Source organism: Meleagris gallopavo, chromosome 12 (genome assembly GCF_905368555.1).
Source record: "Meleagris gallopavo chromosome 12, MGAL_WU_HG_1.1, whole genome shotgun sequence".
Lineage (NCBI taxonomy): Eukaryota > Metazoa > Chordata > Aves > Galliformes > Phasianidae > Meleagris > Meleagris gallopavo.
The window spans coordinates 15,426,174-15,447,744 of NC_139415.1; the positions used below are offsets into that span (position 1 = coordinate 15,426,174).

The 21,571-nt window shown below is 36.6% G+C and overlaps 1 long non-coding RNA gene across 36 annotated transcripts in view; it reads left to right on the forward strand.

The window, feature by feature from the left end:
* LOC109369660 (uncharacterized) overlaps window positions 1-21,571 on the forward strand; it is a 124,724-nt gene that overhangs the window by 71,750 nt on the left and 31,403 nt on the right. For 26 of the 36 annotated variants that reach the window (XR_014885851.1, XR_014885878.1, XR_014885852.1 and 23 more), the window contains 2 exons: window positions 15,027-15,108; window positions 17,951-18,104. This is a non-coding gene — a long non-coding RNA (uncharacterized LOC109369660). The other 10 variants (XR_014885863.1, XR_014885867.1, XR_014885865.1 and 7 more) reach the window with 8 other exon arrangements.

Consider the following 21,571-nt stretch of genomic DNA (forward strand, 5'->3'; position numbering starts at 1 on the left):
AACCTGCTAAAAGGTTCTTCATAACACACAGAACTCAAAGTATCTTTCTTTCCCCCTGGATAGCAACAATGAACATTTGGAAAAAAAAAATTGGAAAATCAAGGCAAAACCAATCCTAGTTGGCAAATCTTGTCTATTAAAGTGAAATACTACAATGGAAATCAATGTGGCATGATTCCAGGACTGGTATTAGTTTTTCCTCTTTAAAACAAACAGATCATCATGAAGTTTGGACAAGTGAGATGTCACATAATTGTGGCTTTTCCATTTCAAGAACACACAGTAGTGTGCAATAGAGTGCAAAGTTTTCTGAATTATTTATTCTTTTAGGTTTGGGCCTTCATCCAAAACACCTCTGGCCAAATCCATATTTGCTATGACTCAATTTACTTTATTTTGGATGCACCAGAGAAAGATTAAACATCAGGTAGCAACAAACTGAAGTACAAAATCCTGGAAAAGAATCAGGTGTTAAGACAATAAATAGGTATCGTGCTGCCTTTTGTTCACTGGTATTTTCTGGTAGCAGTAAGAAGTCACAGCTAAGTGTCACAGATGCTTGATGAACATGCTGCCTTTAATTGTATTCCTTGCCGTGTTTGCATGTTTGTGGTTGCCAAGTGGAATAATTTCTTGGAAGAAGAAGATTGGAATAAGAGCAAATAAAAGTAAAGTTTATCTTCTTTCTAATATTAACTATGATGTTCAGGATATATTCCAAACAGTTTTGTCCACATGACCTCACAATACCCAAACAATGAGCTGAGGAGAGCAATACAATGATATTAAAGGAATAGCATGATAACCAGAAGGCTGGACAGAGGTTTTTAGATCAGTGAGTGTGGATGAGAGATCCAGTAAATAACTGGTCATGATTCACTGCTAAAGTAAATAGGAGAAAGAAAAATCAAATTGTAGAAATTTTAAATATATATATGTGTGTTCTTGCATTTACACATTACTTACCTAGTCTATATTCAGATTATGCAACATGTAGAGCATTGAATACAGTAATTAAGTAATACAGACTCGTAGAAAGCCTGTCTTGGAGGTAAATGGGAAATGATGATAAGGCATAAAGGAGAACCTTGTTCTCCAGGACTCAGGACTCATCTGCTGTCTCATTTGCTGTTTCTAACACCATCGAAAAACCTCTGAGTCCCATTATACTGTTATTAATAATATCTGTATCATGATTTCTGCTCAGCAGTAGCAGCCTCAGGCAGTGCCTGCTCAGTGATCTGCGAGCAGCCGCTCTCCACCTCCTGTGATGCCAACAACAGGACATTCTCAGCTTCTGTTGTAGCACTTCTTGTTTCATTTGTTCCCTCATCCACACCTCTGATCACTCGCAGCAAGTTCTTCTCTTCTCTCTAATACTTCAAGTTCTTGAATTTATTTCCATGCTGTTGCCTTTTGCCCCCAGGCTCTTTTTAGTAGGACCAGGAAATATAGGTACATTGTGAGCATACACAGAGCTTCATAACCAGAGATCAAAACTATTCTGCAGTTTTTGGTGACTTTGTTAGCAGGAAAGGAATGGTATATGGAAGGGATGAGATAAATTGAACTCCTGCAAGAGCAAAAAACCTGCAGTCCAGAGTACTATATTCTAGTTAAAAAAAATAGTAGTTTTCTGAAACAAAATGTCTTTGTATAATAGTCTATATTTCATATAATGACATTGCAATATAATGAATAAAAGAAGAAGGGCAAACACTTTGACAAGATAATCTGTAGGAATTTACAGAATTTTTTCCAACTGCTGCACTGATTCAGTTTATTGTATAGGAATGTGTTTTTGAGTGATCAAAGCCAGCTTTTAACAATACCAAATGGGGAGGGAGAAGTGGAAACAAGTCAGTAATAAGCAGTAGCTATTCTTTGTGCTAGTTTCCTGACGAAAATCCAGAGTGCTTACCTTCAGTGTTTGGTTGTTAAGAAGTGCATTGCTGAACAGAGGAATGAAGCACTCCTCACTGCGTTTTTTGTCAGCTAAGAATAGCAGTTGCAGAAGACTCCATTCATTTCTATTGCCATCATCACCTTAGCATCCAAGTACCCTCCAGTAGTACGTTAAGCATGACTAACATCTGCTCTGTGTTTGTCTTCTCACCTTCTCTCCAAAGGGAATGTATATAAAGTGATCTGTTCTGGTTTGTTTTGATATATATGTTACATCACTAAATGTTAGAAGACAAAGTCAAAGAAATTCTTTCTGAACTTATAGCACTGACTGCATATAAAGCTGTCTATCTCTAAGTCAAGGAGACAAGACTGTTTCTGTTTGTTTGTTTGTTCTTAAATTCATACTCTCAGAATGGCCAGAGGCATTTATTCTGGCTATTCAGTGGTATTTTTACATGGATGATCATGGTGAAGAAAAAATGTTTATCTTATTTCAAAAATACAGTAAGATAGCTTGAATCGAGACAACAGTTTGCACCACTGACATCATGTCTTTGCATCTTAAGTGATATAGGTCACCAGTGACCCTAATGATGTATTAAAATGATGACGTACCTAAGAAAGAAATTTGGAAGCCAAAAGTATCAGTGGCAATGTACAACCAGTCTGTCAGTGCAGTGGTGATGTAACTTGGAGTTATTCTTTATCCATGAGTTATAAAAACATATCTAGTATCTGAGTCTTTAGGGAAAAATCAATATAGTCAGTCCACGTACCAGCTAGGAACATTTAGAGTAATACAATAATAGAGTAATACAAAAATATTTTGTGTATCTATCAAAATACTGGTGCCGTTAATCCCTTAGAGGATATGAAAATAGTCATTGCAGAAATGAGATGCTGAATCAGCCTGTAAAAATATTAAAATTACATTGTTTTAAGATTGAAGTTTTGAATAATTTTAGTAACAAAATGACAGGACAGTTGCATGTTCATCCCTAAGAAGCAGAATTTGCAGCAAAAATATCTGTTCATCCTTTGTTAGTCCTGTTCAGCAGCTACATCTATATTTCTTTTGTTCAAAATTTGGGATGTGCTTTTGTAATTAACTTGATGCATTCAGCGTAACTACACTTCCACATTTATCCTTTCTGAATGTACGTAGTGATGAGTAGCTCCCTAAACAAACTGTGCCAGCACTGCATTGACTATGATCTGACACTGCCATCCCTCTGTAGTTAACACTTCTTAGAACTGTTGCAGTGGTGATTGTTCTCAGTATATATCTTTGGGTTATACAGCAATTTAGACAGGTCGTATTCTAGCTGGCTGCCCATCCTAAATACAATTCGTAATTTTTATGGTGTTGGAGATGCTAGTCCTGTGCCTCTATAATTCTAGGGAGCAACCTTTTCAGCATGATGAATGGAAACTTACTGAAAAGAAATGATTCTGTTATCAACACTTCAGGTTAGCAAAGCAGTAAATGCTAACCAGCACAGCCACATGTCAGGCTTTACAGAAATGTCAGACATCCAGCCTCTACATATTTGGACAGATCTGTCAGTTCTCACCCATGGACTATTGGATTAGCAGCATCTCGGTTATAAAACAGACACTGGGAATGAACATTTGGAAAAGTGCATGCCTTCTGTGCATAATGAAAAAAATGTTGCAACCCCAACACTTATGCTTAAAAAAGATATTCTCTTGCAGCACTGCAAAGTAGGAAGAATGCAAATCTTCTTGGTTTTATATAGCTAAAAGGGGAAGAGTTTCCCTGCGACTTGGAGAGAAGACTGCCATATCAATGTCTGCCTAGCAACTGAAAGGTGACACGTGGAGCCTCCTTTTCAACTCATTTCCTCTTGATGAGAGGAAGGGATCCTCCTGCGAGTTATTACCTGAAATAATACCATATGGTAAAATGTAAACAACATCTGCATATTCATGTAATAATTTCATCTGTTTAATTAGTTCCAGCAAAGCAGTTTACCCTCTGAGGCCCTCGCTGTCAGCTCCACGCTCATACATCCATGCCCTGCTGTCGAGCCTGACAGCCGTCTATTGTTCATTCACTGCTTCCACCTCGCCACTTAATGTAAGTGAATCTTCTGAGGGGTGGAAAGCCTGTCCCCATTGATCCAGATGTAAGGGCTGGGGAGGAGGAGAGTGTATGTCTGTCAGCTTGGAATATGGATACTAAGAGCAAAATTGACAGATCAGGTGGCTTTGTGCTTTGGTTTTGTTGTTTTATTTTGTTTTGGTTTTGTTTTTTTTTCATGGATGTGGGAGAGAAGGCTGGCACTTGGTTTAAGTGTTAATCAGTGCACAGGACCGCAGGTTGAACTTTTGTGCAGTTGCTAAGTCTTTGCTCTCAGGACTATTCACAATCAGGTGAATTCAGCAACAGAATAGCAACCCAGCTTTTACAGTCAGCTATATTTCAGTGCCAAAGTAATGACAGCATGCCTACTGGTGCAGCAAAACACAGGGCCCTAGAGGGCTGTATGAATTGGCCAAACAGGTTTTCGGAAATGCATGTCAACAAACAACATTCAGGACAAACTGAGAATGTAATAGTGTGAGTCTAAGTGGAAAGGTCCCTAGAATATATTTTTAGAGTCTCCTGGCTCATGTAAATAAATTATATTGTGGGTCACATGTAACAATAAGTGATTCAACTCACCTTCAAAAGGAAACATTTACATTACGGAGTATAAACACTTCATGGTGATATTACACGTAAGTAGAGGAAAGTACCGCAGTTCAATGTGGTAAAAGTCAATACCGTAATAAGGTAATAATAATAATACTTAGCACTTATATGGCCTTTTACAGATTTGAGCAAACACTAACAGATTAGTCCTCAGAACACCCTGGGGGAAATATGTAAGTAAGAGTTATTGCCTTGTTGTAAAAATAAACCGTATCTTATCACATGCCCATCACCATGGTATCTGTGCAAACAACCAGTCTGACGGACAGTCTTGCCATTGCCTTGTGATTAACTGAGACAAGATTGCAAGGTGTATACTCACCTAAATAGATGTATATTATCCTTTATTTAAAAGACGATCAGATCTGTGTCAATGTCTTGCTCAGAAGAGTTCTGGAGATTATAGATGGTGATCATGAACGATGAGTTGTCTTGCTGAATTTGTGATCTTTCTCCATTAGAAAAGTAAGATCTGCTGTCCTTCTGTTGCCCGCATGTCAGGAAAGACAGAGGAAAGAGAGAGATCTCTAAAATATTCAGGATCCAGTAATTAAAAGTAGAGAAGATTAGAATAGATGGACTGAGTTGGGTGCCAGATAGGTATACTGCATCAGAATACTGCATCTGTCATTTTCATGGGCTCACCAGAAGGGACCCTCCATGTGTGCGTGTACACTACAGATCTGTCTTACAGTATGCAGTGTGAACTCTCAGTGGTTAAATAAGAGGATGGACATATTCATCTATATAGTGAAAAAAGGGTGCTATCGGCTATCTGAGGGAGGTGATAACAGGTATTTTGTACTTATCTAAGGAAGAATTGGGAAGAACAGAAACCATCCGTATGCTGTCAGATGGAGTGCTTCAGATTTCTTTCTTTACAGCTCAGAATGATGTTGCAATTAATCTTTTAATGCTCTTAACCTGAACCATAAAACAGCAGTTCACAGTAGATAGGCAGAAAACTAGCCACCTCAAAGTGAGTTTTATTTCTAAGTTCTAATGGCAAAAACAGTAGCAGAAAAAGATGAAAAACATTTACCTTGCAGAATTTTCCTTATCCACCTACAGCAAAACTTCTGTGTCATATTACCTTTGTGGTGGCCACACCGTCCCTCCAGCTTCAATGAAATCACAGTTTCCTGCTTAAGATTGTATTCCATGCAGTCACTGCAATAAACTGAAGTAACTTTCAAATCACAGAAGTTCAAACAGATTACCTTTATGACGCTAATGAGTAACTGTTCTAATTGTTACCTCAAATACATTTTTAGAATGTTTTCATATAGAGTATGGAATAAAAATGAAGGTCTTCAAAAAGATAATTTGTAATGAATTGTACTATTAGTAATTCAGTAATTTAATAACAATAAAGTGACACTGAATTAACAATGAACTTTACAAAATAACATTGAATACAAGAAAAGATTATTATTCTGTTCCTGACAAGTTGATCAGTCTAATAAAATGAGTTTTTTTCTTTTTGCATTCCCCATAAATATGACTCTAAATCAACACGAAAAAATTCTGAGTTTAAGAGAACTTTCTTGTCTCTGTGTCCACTGTCTTCATTTTCTGTACTGAAACAAACAGAAATAATTCAATAGTTAGTGGATAAATATTAACAATTTAGGGGACATTGACTAACATCAAATTACTTACACTACTTTAAGTATCATTAGTCATCAGTTTTTAAGAAAATAATTCTGACAGATGAGAAACAAAATAATTAAGGTTTGGTTTTTAGACTTACAGACTTCTGATACACTAAATGTACCAGACTTCTATTTTTCTGACCATAATGGCTTTTATCTGCTTTGATGAAACACTGAAATGATAACTCTTCTAGGCAAGCCTATAAATGAATAGAAGCCCTGTGCTGAATCTGATTTGATGATGTATAAGTAATCTATTTATTAATGTAAAATACTAGGTAGTCCAATCATAGACGGGTATTACCTGTAGTGTTACAAGAATTGAATTACAGTGGGGCTGTAACATTATCTCCCACACCTCAAAAATAGTTGTATTACTTGCCTAATAGTCTCTCAAATCAGCAAGAATTTCTGTACAGGCAGTTGTGTATCCTTGCACAGCAAAAGTATGTTTCATTAATATTCTACAAAGAAACTCTAAAACTAATGGATTCATTCCTCTTTTCTGCACTTCTAAGTGCAATAAAATTATTCTTGGTCATTTTTTCTCTATTAAATAACTTCTATGAAGCAATTTCAGACAGATCTTGAAGTACTTCCTAAATTAGACAAAAAAAGTCCATTGTTTTTTAAGTCTATAATTTTACTCTGGTTTATGCTCAAATCCAAAATTTTTACTAATGGACATTTAAGGATAGGAAAGATGATGTTGTTACAGTAAGGTAGAACTGCTGGTGCTGGCCAAAGCAACGTTAATTTATCAAAATTATTTTAACTACAGTTGCATAATGATGGAACTTCACAGTTTTCTTTAGACAGAAGTTAGTTTAACAGGTTCGTTACAAAACTAAGTGCATTCAAAGTATTTTGATATTTTTATTGTTAATAAGGAAGTGAAATTATCTAGGTTGTGCTGCCCAAAAAGAAGACTTAATGACCTTTATTCTATATTTTTTTCATAGATTATTGCGATAAGGAAACTCTAGTGTCACGACCCACTGGCGTCTGGCTAATCCGATGGTATTCGTCGCTGCATTGTCCGTGATCAATAACTAATTATCAAAGTGGCATTTCTTTTCAAGAGCTCCTTGTTAAAAAATGGCTTTTGGCTGAGACTAGAGGAAAAAGGTCGCCACTTTGACATCGTTGCAAGTCTTTCAAAATCCAGTGGGCCGTCCAATTGAATTACTGTCCCAAACTAATTGATATAAATTTGAACAGAAGAATGCTTGTTACTACAGAATGTCATAATGATATCCTTGGCAAGAGCATGTCAGTGAGAAAAAAGAGAAAAGACCAGCATTGGTCACAAAGCATCTAGACAAGTTGCAGCAGAAGACTGTTAACGAAAGTAAGAGGAATAAAATTGTACATCAGTTCCTTCTTCTCAGTAAGTTTGGTCAGACATTCAAGAAAGAAAAGCATTAACATCTGCTTTTTGTAACATTTTGCATTTGAAATCAGACTTTATAAAACCTGCTGGAAGAAAGAAATAACTGCAGTATACTAAGGACTGAAAACCTGATGATCAGTTGCAGAAGTCTCATTGACTCTACCAGGGTCTTGAGTGAGTGTCTGTTGGAATTTAGCTTTAGTCGTAAGGCAGAACTTGGCAGACAGTTTCCTTAAACAGCCTTAAAATATGACCTTCTTCAAAGCAAACTGGATTGTATGTAAATAAGTCACATGACTTTGAAATAGAAAAAGAACACAGGCACTTAAAATACAGGACGTGCAGTCATAAAAATGTGGTGAAAAAAGTGATGAGAGAAAGATTTCATACTATTCATGCCTGAGATTTGATGTACTGCCTTACATGGCTTTTGGAGACTGCTGCAGAACCTTGGAACCCTTTTGATTGTTCATTGCATGACAACAGGGCTTGTGATGTTTCTGGTTTTGTTTATGTTTTCTAGACCTAACTACCTTCACCTCTGTGTCATACACTCTGTCTCTGAGCTGGGAATTGCAAAGGAGGAGCACAGGCAAAGGTCACGCCACAAAGGGTTAAGAGGTGTTGTGAAAAAAGGGGTACTGCAAAAGAGTCTTTGTGGGAGCATGGTAACTGAAGTTAACTCACGACAGAAATTAATTAGATGAATTTATCATCTTCTCAAAAAAAAGTTGTCAATTAGTTTGCCAAAATGTGTCATTTTAGTCACATGCGGAGGAAGTCATATGATTGCTGAGGAAGAGAGAAGAGAAGGGCATTTGTGCCTAATTGGAAACAGTGAGTGTATGTGCTTTTTAATCCCTGATCTTAAAAGGCTCCAGCTGGGGTCTAGTAATGAATATATTTCCTGCAAACTTACTGTTTTACATTTCCCAATGATAAAGAGAAGGTGACTAATGAATTGACACAGGGACTTTAATCTCTGAAGTAGATTTGCAGATGCCATTCAGAGTGTATCAATCAGCAAACAGAAGTTTTTAGTATCTGATGACTAGCCAGTGTGAACTGAGTTGTATCTCCATGCAGAACCTAATGGTCAAAACCCAATACTGCCTCCGTGCAGTATTTTTGGGATAAATTCAACAGAGTGACTCTGGAACACATGGATCAGAGAGACCAAATAAATTTACAGATGGCAATTAGCTTGTTTGGGCTGGGTTGTGACAGATGACAATTTTGAAAATAGGCAATCGATTCATGATTGGATTTAATAGAAGACTGACAGACTGTTGCTTACGATAGATTTATTGCTTAGATAATAAGGCCATCAAGGCATATTTTCTTGGTATGTCAAAGCCACAGAACAAAGTGAGAAACCACAAGGGTTTAAAGATTCACATTCACATGGTTTTGATTAGAAAGGGGAAAGTCTACTTTTGTTGTTGAAAGACCAAAGGTAGCAAGGTCACTACATTCAGTTTCATTCTGCCTTCCGTATATGACTTTATGACTGTCCTCTTATACTGGAAGCAGGAAATGCCTTGTGATGGCAAATAGCTGAGCCATCTCTGACAGACTTACATCATCACAGAGTCGCTAGGGAACTCTCTTCTTGTCTTCCATGGCTGCTTTAATGACACTTTGTGAGGCTTTCTTTAGCAGACCAGAGAATTCAGTCTGAAAGCCTGTCGGGTGGGTCAGCCACTGTCTAGGTCATCCAATCTTGCCCCTTAATTATTCCCTCTGGCATTATGTTCACAGGATGGTGGAAGTAGAGGCTAAATATATACTGTCTATTTATGGGCTATCTATATATTTGGCATCTATGGAACATATCTATACTGTTGTTATTGGAATCTACATTTGCATCATTGTGTAACCTGTAGGAGGAGTTGAAATGTGTGTGATGGAATCGGAAAAAGACTCCTACATGTTTGTGAACTAGTTTCAGGTCTAATTGAAACCATAATACCATCAAAGCTGATAATGCCATTAAACAGTTCAGAATTGATATCAACTCTGTCATGTAAAAGTAACTGCTCTGAAAGAGTGAAAATGTTAAGAGTGAAAATGTTGATACTGCATGGCCTTCTTAAAAAAAAAAAAGAAAAAAAGTGTAATACAAAATCAATGTAGCCCTTACTAAGCAGATTTAAAATTGGTTATCTTATCTCAAAATTTGCCTGGAAACAAGACATCACCATTTTTAATGTGGTTCAACGCAGATCTTTATTTACCTCAAAGTTATTCACTTCTCTGAAATATTTTGTAGAAAATATAAAACTGCAAATAGAATTTGGAAGTGACAATTTGTAAACGACAATAAGGGTGAGTTAGTTATGTAGTTTTATGGAGATTACATTGCATTACCCACATGTAAATGTGGAGTCATTATGTAATCAACGATTATGTTTGTAAAGGATGAACTTCTGAAATTGTCATGATAATCGTAATCGAACAGCAAACAGTACAAGAGGGTAAGTGCAATTCTTGGATGTACAAGAAAGAGAACCCTGAAAAGAGTAATATCACTTAAAAAAAAAAATCCCAAACAAAACACAAAGATATAAAAAGATTCTGATAACAGAAATTTGAAAGGATTTGAGATCCGGAAAATTATTTTTGTGTTGAACTTTAGAGAATTCTATTCACTTGATAAGTATTCTAGGAATTTATTCATCCAAGATCTGCAAAGAATTTCTAAACAGCTAATGATCTGTTTTTTCTCCCATAGTTAAAACTCAAAATAATTAGAGCTAATTAAAGCTAAAAAGACAAATTCAGCTTTGAAATGTCAGTTCTTACCATTTTTCAACACATGTTGCAATGTTATTAAGAGAAATATGACAAAATATTCATAAAACCTTTGAAATATCCTTTACCCCACCTCTTACTGGTTTTACTAGCATCCTAGGTAAAGTCATAGGTAAATGAATGATGTTCTTCTTTATTAATTTTTTAACCTCTTCTACAAAAGTAAATACTTAAGTGAATTTTAATTATATCCTAAAATATGTAATAGTAACTCCAGCTAATTGTCCCAAAGTAGTTAATATATAAATAGCTCTGAATATCTTGTACCTGCTGCTTCTATTTAATGCTTACTTCCTTTGTTTCTTTTTTTTGCTCTTTCTAGTACGGAAGTAGAGCAAGGGACCATATGCAGATAGATCAAAGCCGGAGCCTGTCCAGAAAGGAGTTGTGGCTCATGAGTCATAACTAATCCCTTGATTACCCTCAGATGGTACATTTTTATTTCCTTTCTTGTATCTGGCCAGCTGTTGCTCCTACTGCTGATCCTGCTGGTGTTTTACTGCTTTTATTGGCACTCTGATGTCTTTTGGTAGTCATATAGGATCAGAAGCAGGGATCCAGGAGAGCAGTTGTGCTACATCCAGAGCATTCACGGCTGAGTAGCCTAGGTGAGATCAGCAGAAGCACCTCTTTTCTTCTCTCCACAACTGTTAAATAGGCCTTGAAGTTTTACTGTGGCAGTTATCACTTCACTACCTGAACAACTCCCAGGTTAATTGAATGACCAGAGTTCTTAGTAATGGTGGGTGTTGGCTTTTTTCTCTCCCTACTTAGGAATCTGATGGTGAAGATAGAGAGGTCAGCAACCACTGTCTTCATCAGCATAATGATGGGAAAGCCTTCTCAGTGCTTTTTCCATATTCATGTTAACATTTCTTTAAAAAGGTTTATAAACAAATAATTAATCTCTGTGTATGTATGTTACTTATTCACAGCTGTAGTTTTCCTTTCATTTGCAATCTATTGCTATATTATCTATGAAGACAGATAGGTCTTGCTTTAATTTATAATTTCCAACTTTAATGCAGTGTTTGAAGGCAGCAAAACTGCAAAAAAAGAAAAAAAAAATAGCAGCAAAACAAGCTCAGCAGAAATAGTTTGAAGTAGTTCTGCACATAGAGACACCCAGCAATAGCTGTTTTGGAGCCTGAAAATCTGTGATGAAAACAACTATGAAAGTTTCTAATATTACCCACTCAAGATAAGAAAAGAGCTAGACTGCCTTTTGTAGAACACTGAACAATAATCTTGTAGCTATTTCTGTACTAAATGTGGACTCATGCAGTTAGGAAGGTTTTCCAGTTTTTCAGCATGCAGCAAATCAGTTAAGAAAGCTCAGCTCGGTGAATTTATTTCATTTATGTACATTATTGATCTAAGACTTGTTTTTCCATCTCAGCCAAAGTGACAAAAACTTCTCGAAAGTGAAGCAAGTTCAAGCACTCTCAGCCTGGTTCCCATTAAACATCATAAGAACATTGCAATTTGACATTTATCTGGCAGCCTTAAATGTGAAAGACCAGTGTAGCTACTACGCAGAAAATAGAAGGGCCTTTTTGGCACCACTAGGGATGCTTTTACCAGGTTAGGGTCAGGTGGATGACAGCAAAGTGGAAGTAGGCAGTCTCACTTCTCTGCAGACTTGAACTATATTTGACCTCTAAGGTACCAATGACTTACTGGGAAATTGCAAGAATGTTGTATTGCCCTTTATGGAATTATAATTCTTGTCGTTCCAAAAAAAAAAAAAAAAAAAAAAAAAAGGAAAAAAAACCCACACCCTAATTAGCTAAAGAATACCTTTTCTGATGTAATTCTCATGCAAACAGAATCAGGGATCATCCTGTTGCAGTTCTTATAAAATGTAACTGCCGGAAACAATGGTTCTGATGGCTGCAATTTGAATGTAGACCTTAAAGAATCATGATTCCAAACTTGGTGCCCTTTCCCTATCAATCAAAAGGAATCGTATGAAATAATTATTAGGCTACATAATTATTTTACAAAATAGAAGGTGTTTTTACTGCACATTTCCATTTTAGTACCAATCATTACTTCCCTGAATACTAATAACAGCGTTAAGCATTAATAGCTTGTTTTAAGGTAAAGGGTCAATAGTCTAAGACCTATGAAAGAACTCTGGGTATTTGCAATGTAAAAGAAACCTTTCACAGAAAAGTGTTAAATAATAAATGCATTTCTGGAGGAAATATTATATTGTGGAACATTTGAGGAGAAATGACAATTTATAGGACATCACTCAACTGTCTCAGTTTAAAATGTCTTTAATAATGCTATGGCTTTGCACTTAACTCAAAGGTTAACAGAAAGCTTGCAGCTCTCTGCAGAGGTCAGTATTATACTTGCTGAGGGGAAACTGAGGAACATGAGTAAATTGCACATGATCACTCAGTGCATGAGTAAAAGGAAAGGGATGTGAAGTGGTAAATCAATCCTCTAAGTACAGGACAATTTTGCCCTTTCTTTATTTCCAGAGTAAGCCATATCCTAACAAGAGTTTTTAAGGTATGATATGCACACAGGGGATGGTGAACTTCTTGAGAAAATGCAAAGGTACTTGAAACTTTTGTTTCAACTATAAGCTATTAAGGCATGTGAAGGGAAGAGTTGATATCAGTTTGAAATTCCTTTATGCTTTCATATATGCATTGATGTTTTCTGGGACCAGAACTAAAGACTCAAGAAAGAGGAAACTGAAGCCTGAAATCTCCTTGCCACACTGAAGTCAATGAACAGACTCTTCAAACAAACATCTGTTCTCTATGTGTTATGTAAATGCCCTAGTTTATTCATTTTGGGGCTTACTACAATTGTTTTTTTAAAGGGCTAAATATGGCACAACTAATGGAGGCTCCAATAAGCAAATAGGTTTCTCTTTTAACTTTTCCTCCTCTGAGTTCAGAATGTGTATCCCCTATGCTATTGCAAGGCATCTCAACTAAGCAACCACCATTCTGAGCAAGAGGACACAAATAAGGAAATAGAGAAGCATGACTGAAATGTCTTGAGAGGAACTTCCTCCAGCCATTCTGTATTCATGAACCTGAACCATCTCTTTAACATGATGACCGAAGTCCCATCTTAGAAACATGGAGAAGGAATCACATGTGTAAGACGTGATGAAAGAAGAACTGCAACTTCTCATTTACCACTCTGCTGAATAGTTGCTGAGGAAATAGGTAATGTGAGGTCAATTACAGGGGATCCAGGTGAGTCACAGAAGTAATAAGACGGGTCATCTGCAGGCCCTATACTTAGGATATCCTCTCCAGAAAACATGCACGTCCTTAAGTTTCCTCTTCAAAATCTTTTTGTTCATATAATGAAAGATTTATGCAAAGTAAATCTTCTTGAATCAGACCCCAAATCTGAGTTTCACAATTGTTTTTATTTTTGATGCTTAGCCAGAAAATCAAAGCATAAGATGCTTGCAGACAACATGAAACCAGCACTTACTATTCCAGTGGAGCAAAATCTTTTCCTAGAGCTCTCAGTGGATATACAAGTTTCAAGTGAGATTGGGACTTTGAAGGAATCCTTATGGTTCAGGTTACTCCTACAAGTTTGTTCATATCAACTCTCACATGAGTTAAGTGTTACCTATCAGCAATTGTCAGTGTATTTTTTAATATATATATATATATAAACATATTTTTAGCAAGCAGCACCTATTGAAACATATCTGAACTTGCTGCTAACCAGGCGTGGAGAAAACAAAGTTTGCTGTTGCAGCAGCCAGCGTAACAGTCAGCCAATATTTTGTAAAATCAGAAGATGGTTTGAAGCAGGATAGAATGTTGGGAACTTAAGGTCCTGTTTAACCACTTTTTTTTTTTTTTTTTTTTAATGTGATTGGTTTAATGTTAAAAGTTACCTGTTCTCATTGTTGGAGAGTGTGAAGTTGCTTTCTGAGGGCAAGCTTCTATCAGCAGTTATGACACTGTATGTGAGTAAAGGGTTGTTTGTATTGAAGTTGTTCTGTATGCTACTGTTGCTGAGTTTTCTCATATTTTCATTGCCAGAACTTATGAAATAATGATCGTAAGACCAGAAAGCATGTGTCTGCTCCTCTGGTGGCTATCAACAATTGTTTTATAATGCTATAGAATACATATTTGACTGGTAAAGAGTTAAAGGAAAAAAATGAATCCTGTATAAAATCAGGCCATCGTATAATGCCTCTTCATTGCTATAATGATATCAGTTGCAACAAGTCCAATGGCTGACCTCATTACAAGGGTTTAATTGCATTGTTACACAGTTTCACTTCTTCTCTCTGGCCTCTTTCTCTTTATGACAGCTTTAGAAAGGAATTTCAGCTTGAGGTCAAAGGAAATTAATTACTGCTTTCTTAATCTGTGCTCATCTACATTTAGAAAACTTGGGGCTTTTCGCTAACATATTTGTGTCTCATTTCTGTATAGACCCAAAGTTGTAAGACTTTTGTCCTTTGTGAAAGTGCATAAATAGCCCTTTTCATATCAGAGGCTAGATTTTTTTTTCATGTCATTTACAGTTGCACACATGTGGACTGATGCCAGTGGAACCAGTGGAATGTTCCAGATACACATTCACTGTGTAACTACCCACTGACCGAGGTAAGCACTTGCAATGTAACTTTAGCACAGTCTAAAGATTCCAGGCAGATGCCAGGTGTGAAAAGCAGCAGAAACAAAGCAAAACCAAACAAGCAACTGAACAAAACCCCAACCCACCAACACAAGAAAATCCAAACAAGCAAAATATTATAACTAGCATAAAATCAGAAACAGGTTGTTAAAAAATAATGGTAGCTGCTTCTGCAAAGAGATTGACTAAAAAAGAAAGTCTCTACTACTTTTTGCCTGCTAGCTACTTCCTGTTTCTATTAAATATGTCATTGGTTTATTAAGGAATACGCAGCTCATTCTTCAAAGAACTTCCAGTCCAAATAGCACGTGGCCCAATATACTGGCACCAAAACAGTGAGGAAGGGGACAAAGACAGGGACACTGTAACAATAGTCTTTGGTTGAAAAGAAAAAGAATGTGAAAACCATGGTTAGATGCTGCTGTAGCATGTTGTAGCTCTAGTAAGCTTTTCATAAATTAGGGCCCTAGTCCTGTAATTAGGTCATTTGAACTGATCTTTTCCTACCCTACAAGCTGCCTGGTTTGGAGAACAAACAAATTCACATCTTTAGGGAGTTGCTTTTGAGGGAAAAATAGAATTAGAGGTATCTCTGGAGTAATTTGATGAATTGACTCTGAGGGGGTAGGCCATACACCAGGGATAAGCTGAACAATGAGCAAAATGGTATGATCTAGTAGAATGAATCTATACAGAAATGTTATGTACCATGCATGTGCAAAATAATAGTACAGGAAATATATTTTCCTTCCAAACATTTATATTCCATACATTTACTATGGAATTCTGATTGAAAGTCATGGAAATGTTGACAAAAATGAAAACCTGGTAAGTTTTGAGCCCTGTGACATGAAACACTTAAAGTTTCACAAGCCTATTTTCTAACTTTTCATCAGCTCTGCCACCCACTGAAACTGCTGCTAGCAGAGCTGCATGTGCTGTTAGTTGATTATTTGCTGCCTCATTCTCCCATTGCAAGCAGTAAGATTGGCAATAACAAAACTGTATCTGCAAAGCAGACAGCTCATTGAATATTTTGCATTTCATCTGTTGTGACTAAAATTCTGCTCCATTAGAAATGCCTGCAGAGGAGCAAGGTTTCGTATAAGTCAGTGTGAACTGTTTTGCATAGAACCTACATACATTAGAGTGTTTCATTCTGATGATTGCCCAGTTTGTAAAACAAACTATGTAGGCCTTGTGATGTTGCCATAGAGCTTTATAGGGTAGAAATTGAAAGTTTGAAGCCAAACACACACAAATGTCTGTGCAGATGTCTTACCCAAATTTCTGGCTGTCGCACTGTGACAGGAGTCACGACATGTTGGGGATAGGTTGAATTTGAACTTACTAAAATATTTTTCAAGAGCTTCTTCCAAACCCACATGTGATTTCAGATGTCTTTCTTGGACTTGAGTATGGATTCAGGCCAAGAGACAACTGGTGTGCAACCATGAAGTTCAGCAAAATCTAGCAGTTATGCTGAAAAGAGGACCTGAGAAAGCTCAAACAACAAACAAACTTCTGACACTGTCATAGAGCTGTCTAGAGATGTAGTGTCACAGACAGATGTACCTGAATCAGATTAAATCTGAGTATCTTGGATAACAATAGCAATGAAGTAAAAGGCGCTTGAACTTCAGTACGCAGTAGGTATTTAGGTGAGCAGCCAAAATTGTTTGGGCTTGTGCTCAGTTTTTCCTAAACTGAATATTGAGAATGCTATATTGGTACTGATACATAAGGAACTTAGAACAAAGGTAGCTCGAATCATGCTCCATTCACGTTTTTAACTTTGTAAGAGACCTCTCCTTGGAGGATGTTGGCTAAGTCACTACATAGCAATCTAGGAATTATTTCACTCCTTGGGACCAAGAGTTTTGGTGCATCAATTGTCTAAGATGAATGTCACATTGAGGTGTGAAAGGATTAAAGCTGAAAGGCCTACTTAACACAGTCCTGACACTGGTGACAGAATTAAGTGGTAATGATATATAACAAAATGCTATTACATGAAATAGGATATTTTTCACTCAGTTTTTCGATTTTGTCTGATAGGACTAGTAGAACAAAATGAAAAACTATTCATCAATCAGAGGTCTGGCTAGGTCAGACACTTTGGTCAAGCAATGTGAGTAATTCTACCTACCTACACTATAATTTATTGCAAAATTAATGCCATAACATGCAAAGCCATTGTCAGATAAAAGTAATTCCTAATCCTGGGGAAAAAAAAAGCAAAATTTCTTTCTTTCTTTCTTTCTCTTTCCTTTTTATTTTTTTTTCTAACCTGACTTTTTTTTATTTTTATTAAACTTTTTTAATAAGTGGGGGTTACAGGATGATTCACTTGATGATAGAAGAATGGACCTTGAGCAGGGTTTGACAGACTTTCTCAGTCATTGACTAAACCAAGATATGTTAAAAAAGGGAACAAAAGAGAGTGTGAGGTATTCATTTTTGTTAAAATTTGCCTGCTTCATTACAACAGAATGAAATGTTTTAGTGGGGAGAACAACATTTTTTTTTTTTTTTAAACTGTACTTTCTGTGAAGATTCTTAGGACAGTTTATTCTTAACCAGATTAAAATGCAATAATTCAGTCTTAATTGCACTGTAATGAGTAAGGGAGATGAATGGCGTATTGTTTTTAAAATGCTTTAATTTATAATTTGTTCAAAACCAGGACTCTTATGCCTACTGTTTGATTGGCCTTGATTACTTCTGAAAATTAAAATGTTATGCTGTGAAATATGTTGTAGATTCTGAAGGTGTTCTGAAGTTTTCATAAGGTATCATGTATGCCAACAGGAGAGACCAGGAAATGAGTGGAAACTTAAAATAAATAATAAATTCAACTTGTCCAGTACCCACACCAGACCTTCACAACACTCTGTTATTCTATTCATTCTTCAAAAGGAGAAACTGTGGCTGACAGAGATGGCCATCCTTCCCTTGGAGACTTGTGAGTATTCTTCAAACTGTCCCTTTTGTTTATTCCTGCCTAACAGCTGTTCTGGTGTAGGGTGCATTCTGCCATGCACTATGAAAAGGAACCAAATCTTGTAAAACTCTAGGGAGCAAAAAAAGGAAAGAGCCCCATGTATTTCTCCCTTTTCTTGATATGCCTCCTGCATAGTTAGAAGGGTGTTGAAACAGATGAGATTATTTATCTGCCCCTCTATTCCACCTCTTCATTCCTCCATCTCTTTTTTCATATATACGCTGAAGCTGTTACTGGCAGTTGAAGGAAGGTTAGCAGGAGGAGGTAGAGACATTCTTTGCAGAGGATTTGCCTATGTTGCGTGCTGTTTCTTTGGGATTGCCTGAATGAGATTTAGGAGATGGAACTTGAGTAGAATGAATGTGAATTGGTAGCAAAGGAATAAGAAGAAACTTCAACATGAAGCAGCTCCAGGTGTACTGCTGCATATTGAGGATTTCAGATTTTTCTTTATGGATTTAATAACTCTAAGATATTCAAACTCTGTGAAACAGAATGCTTATTTTGTATGGTCGTTTTGTTTTTTTTTTTTCTCATTTATGCAAACTGATTTTAGACAAAAAAATAGGAATAATTTAAGATCAGGAGTTAAAATGGAAGCATTACTATAATTGATAGATAAATTTTTTAGGAGAAAAGACAACAGACATAGATTCCAACATGGAACTAATCGACTTAGAACTAATTTGTGATAGCTTTCCCTTTAAGTTCAGGAGTTACACCTGAGAAATGGTATCTGCAAACACCTGCACAACTAGGAAGAGTCTTCATTTTGTGTAACTAAGTCCTCATATCAGCTAGCAGCCACATGCTGATTGCAGTTGGAGTTTGCAGCCCAAAAAGCTCATCTGGAACTATTTCAGCAGGCAGAAGCACAAGACTTTGAATCTCATTTCTGAACATTGCTGTGTCTGAACAGAACCTTTAGCCACCTTTTCTAAGTGTCCTCTTGTATTTCAGTCATTTTAAGGGCATGTGCAAATCTCATCAATTTTTGTGGATGCAGCGTTGTGATGTAGGTTTCATGGAGCTGCAACAGCCTAGCATCAGTTGAAAGTCTTCCTCAAATTTCTTGGGTAATTCAGGAAAGGTGTAAAATACACACAGCACTGCCCCCAGCAGGCAGGTAGAAGTACAGGTGTTGAAAGCACCTCTGGGGTCTGTCATGCTGAGAGCCATTCACCATGTTTAAAAGAACCTAAACTTTAGCACTGGCACCAGTAACATCTCTTGCAAGAATCTCCACCTGTGCAATCCCCGTTGCAGAGTAAGCTTTCTGCTTCTAGGTAATGTGCATTTCATCTGTTGTAAAGATACACATGAAAAAAAGGGCTGGCATTAGCCACATATCCATAAAAGCCTAGCAACCAAGAGTATTATCTTTATTCACAAGAAGTATAGCACTTTTAAGGTTCAGAAACATATATAAAAATTGGGTTCTGAAATGGTCGTTTTTCCCCTCTGCTATGCCATTATAGCGATCAGCCAAGCTTCTGCAAGGTAAATACTTTTGAAAAATAAGTGGAAATTTGCTGCAAATCAGTCCCTTTTGTGCATGGCCACAGGAGCATGTTGAAATGTTTGGACACTAATACCCATTCATTTTCTTGGCTCCATAAATAAAAGCCGCCAGCTATGTGGCGGCCGTGAAATGGTATTCTTCAGGACCCAGCAGGAAGCCCCATCCTTATTACCACTGCAGGGGGCAGGACAGGCCCAAAATAGCAAGACAACTAAATCAAGACATTTTCAATGTCTAACAAAATGACTGTGGTTTAGAGAGAAGCAAAAGGTTGGAAAAAAATTGGACAGCTTTTATACTTAGCGTAATACCTTTGTTAAAAGAGTTCAGATAAGAAAATAAGATCTTAAAAAAAACCCCATAAGCATATTTCTGAATATCATTTGAAATATGTAAAGATCTTATGGAATCATAAACACAGTACTGCTTTCTGAAAGGACATTCTGTTTGAGTCATATTTTACAAACGGTAGTCCGTGGTTCATAGGAAATATCTTCTGGCAATGTCATTCTGTTTCTTGGTTTTTGATGAAACTAGCAGGTCTGAAAAGAGACACTGAAAATTTGTCAGTAAAATTAGAAATCTTTTTTTTTTTTTTTCTTTCGGCCACCAAAGAATAAGAACATTTATAAGGAGAAAAGATTTGAGATAGAATATTTCTATATTTCTGATATTTCTATAGCTTGAAGTAATTTTTTATGTACTTAATATGCCAGAAAACATAATGCTAGACTTTGGTGTAGCAGCACAGTGAAGGGCTGCAGTCAAAATAAAACCTCCATTAATACAACATGCTGTTCTTTATAACTGAGCCACGCTTATCTGGGAATAGATTAAAGTGGTTTTAATAACTGAACTTCACGTAACTTTGGTCCTTTAAGTGTACAAAGAACAATTCATGGAATATCACCTTGCTTAAGGTAATCAGGGATTAGACTGATGAGGTTATAATGAATTCATAGTTCATTTCAGTACTTCAAAACCAGCACATGTAATTCCCTACAGCTAGACTGCAAAAATCATATGGGGAAGATCTTGATCTTATTCAATTTTCAGTTGTTTATTATTTTGATTATAAATTTACTTAAACCAAGTTGAAGTAAGAGTATGCTTTGCACACTAACATTTCAATGAGGCATATATGTATGTATGTGTATACATAAAAGTACATTTGTATATACTTACTAACACACATTTTATAGAAAGAAACAGTTACTCAAAATTCATCATTATAGAAAGAAGCATTAGCTTTAGTTTCAAGAGAAAATAATTTTGCTTGAATGTTGTTAGCTTGCTCTGCGAAGTAGAAATTGCAAAGACACAAAACATCAGAGGAAAATCTCAATGTATTACTAAGATTAAAAGAAAAAATCAGAGATAAAAACAAACCCTGATTGTCTTGTAGGCTATCAAGGACTTTTTACAATAAAAATTAAGTCTGATGCTGGAAAGGGTGAAGCACGGTGAAAGTTCTGTTCTGAAGCAACCAATGTGCACACAAGGCTGTCTCCACTTCCACTTTGGCCTGGAGCTGCCATCAGGCTCAAGCTCCCTGACTGCTCAAACTTCCTTCATGTTGATTCTCCTAACTCTGCTCTGGAGTAAGCCATGTTGTGCAGGGAGGTTTGACACATGATAGGAGTGGTTCATATTTAAGCTCTGTCTGGGGAACAGATACAATTGGCTGGTTCTTTGGCTCAACAAACTCAAGTCTGAAGGTTAAGACAACATAGCTGTGGTTCATGCCACCAGTTATACCTTACAGTAACATGCGAAATCCATCCTTATGATTAGCTGTGTGCATGCATACTGAGATAAGCTGTGGAATTGGAAATCTGATATGAAGGAAAAAACAAATAGAAATTTAAGTCTAATTGTTGCTTGCGTTTCCGTGCGATTCCTCAAA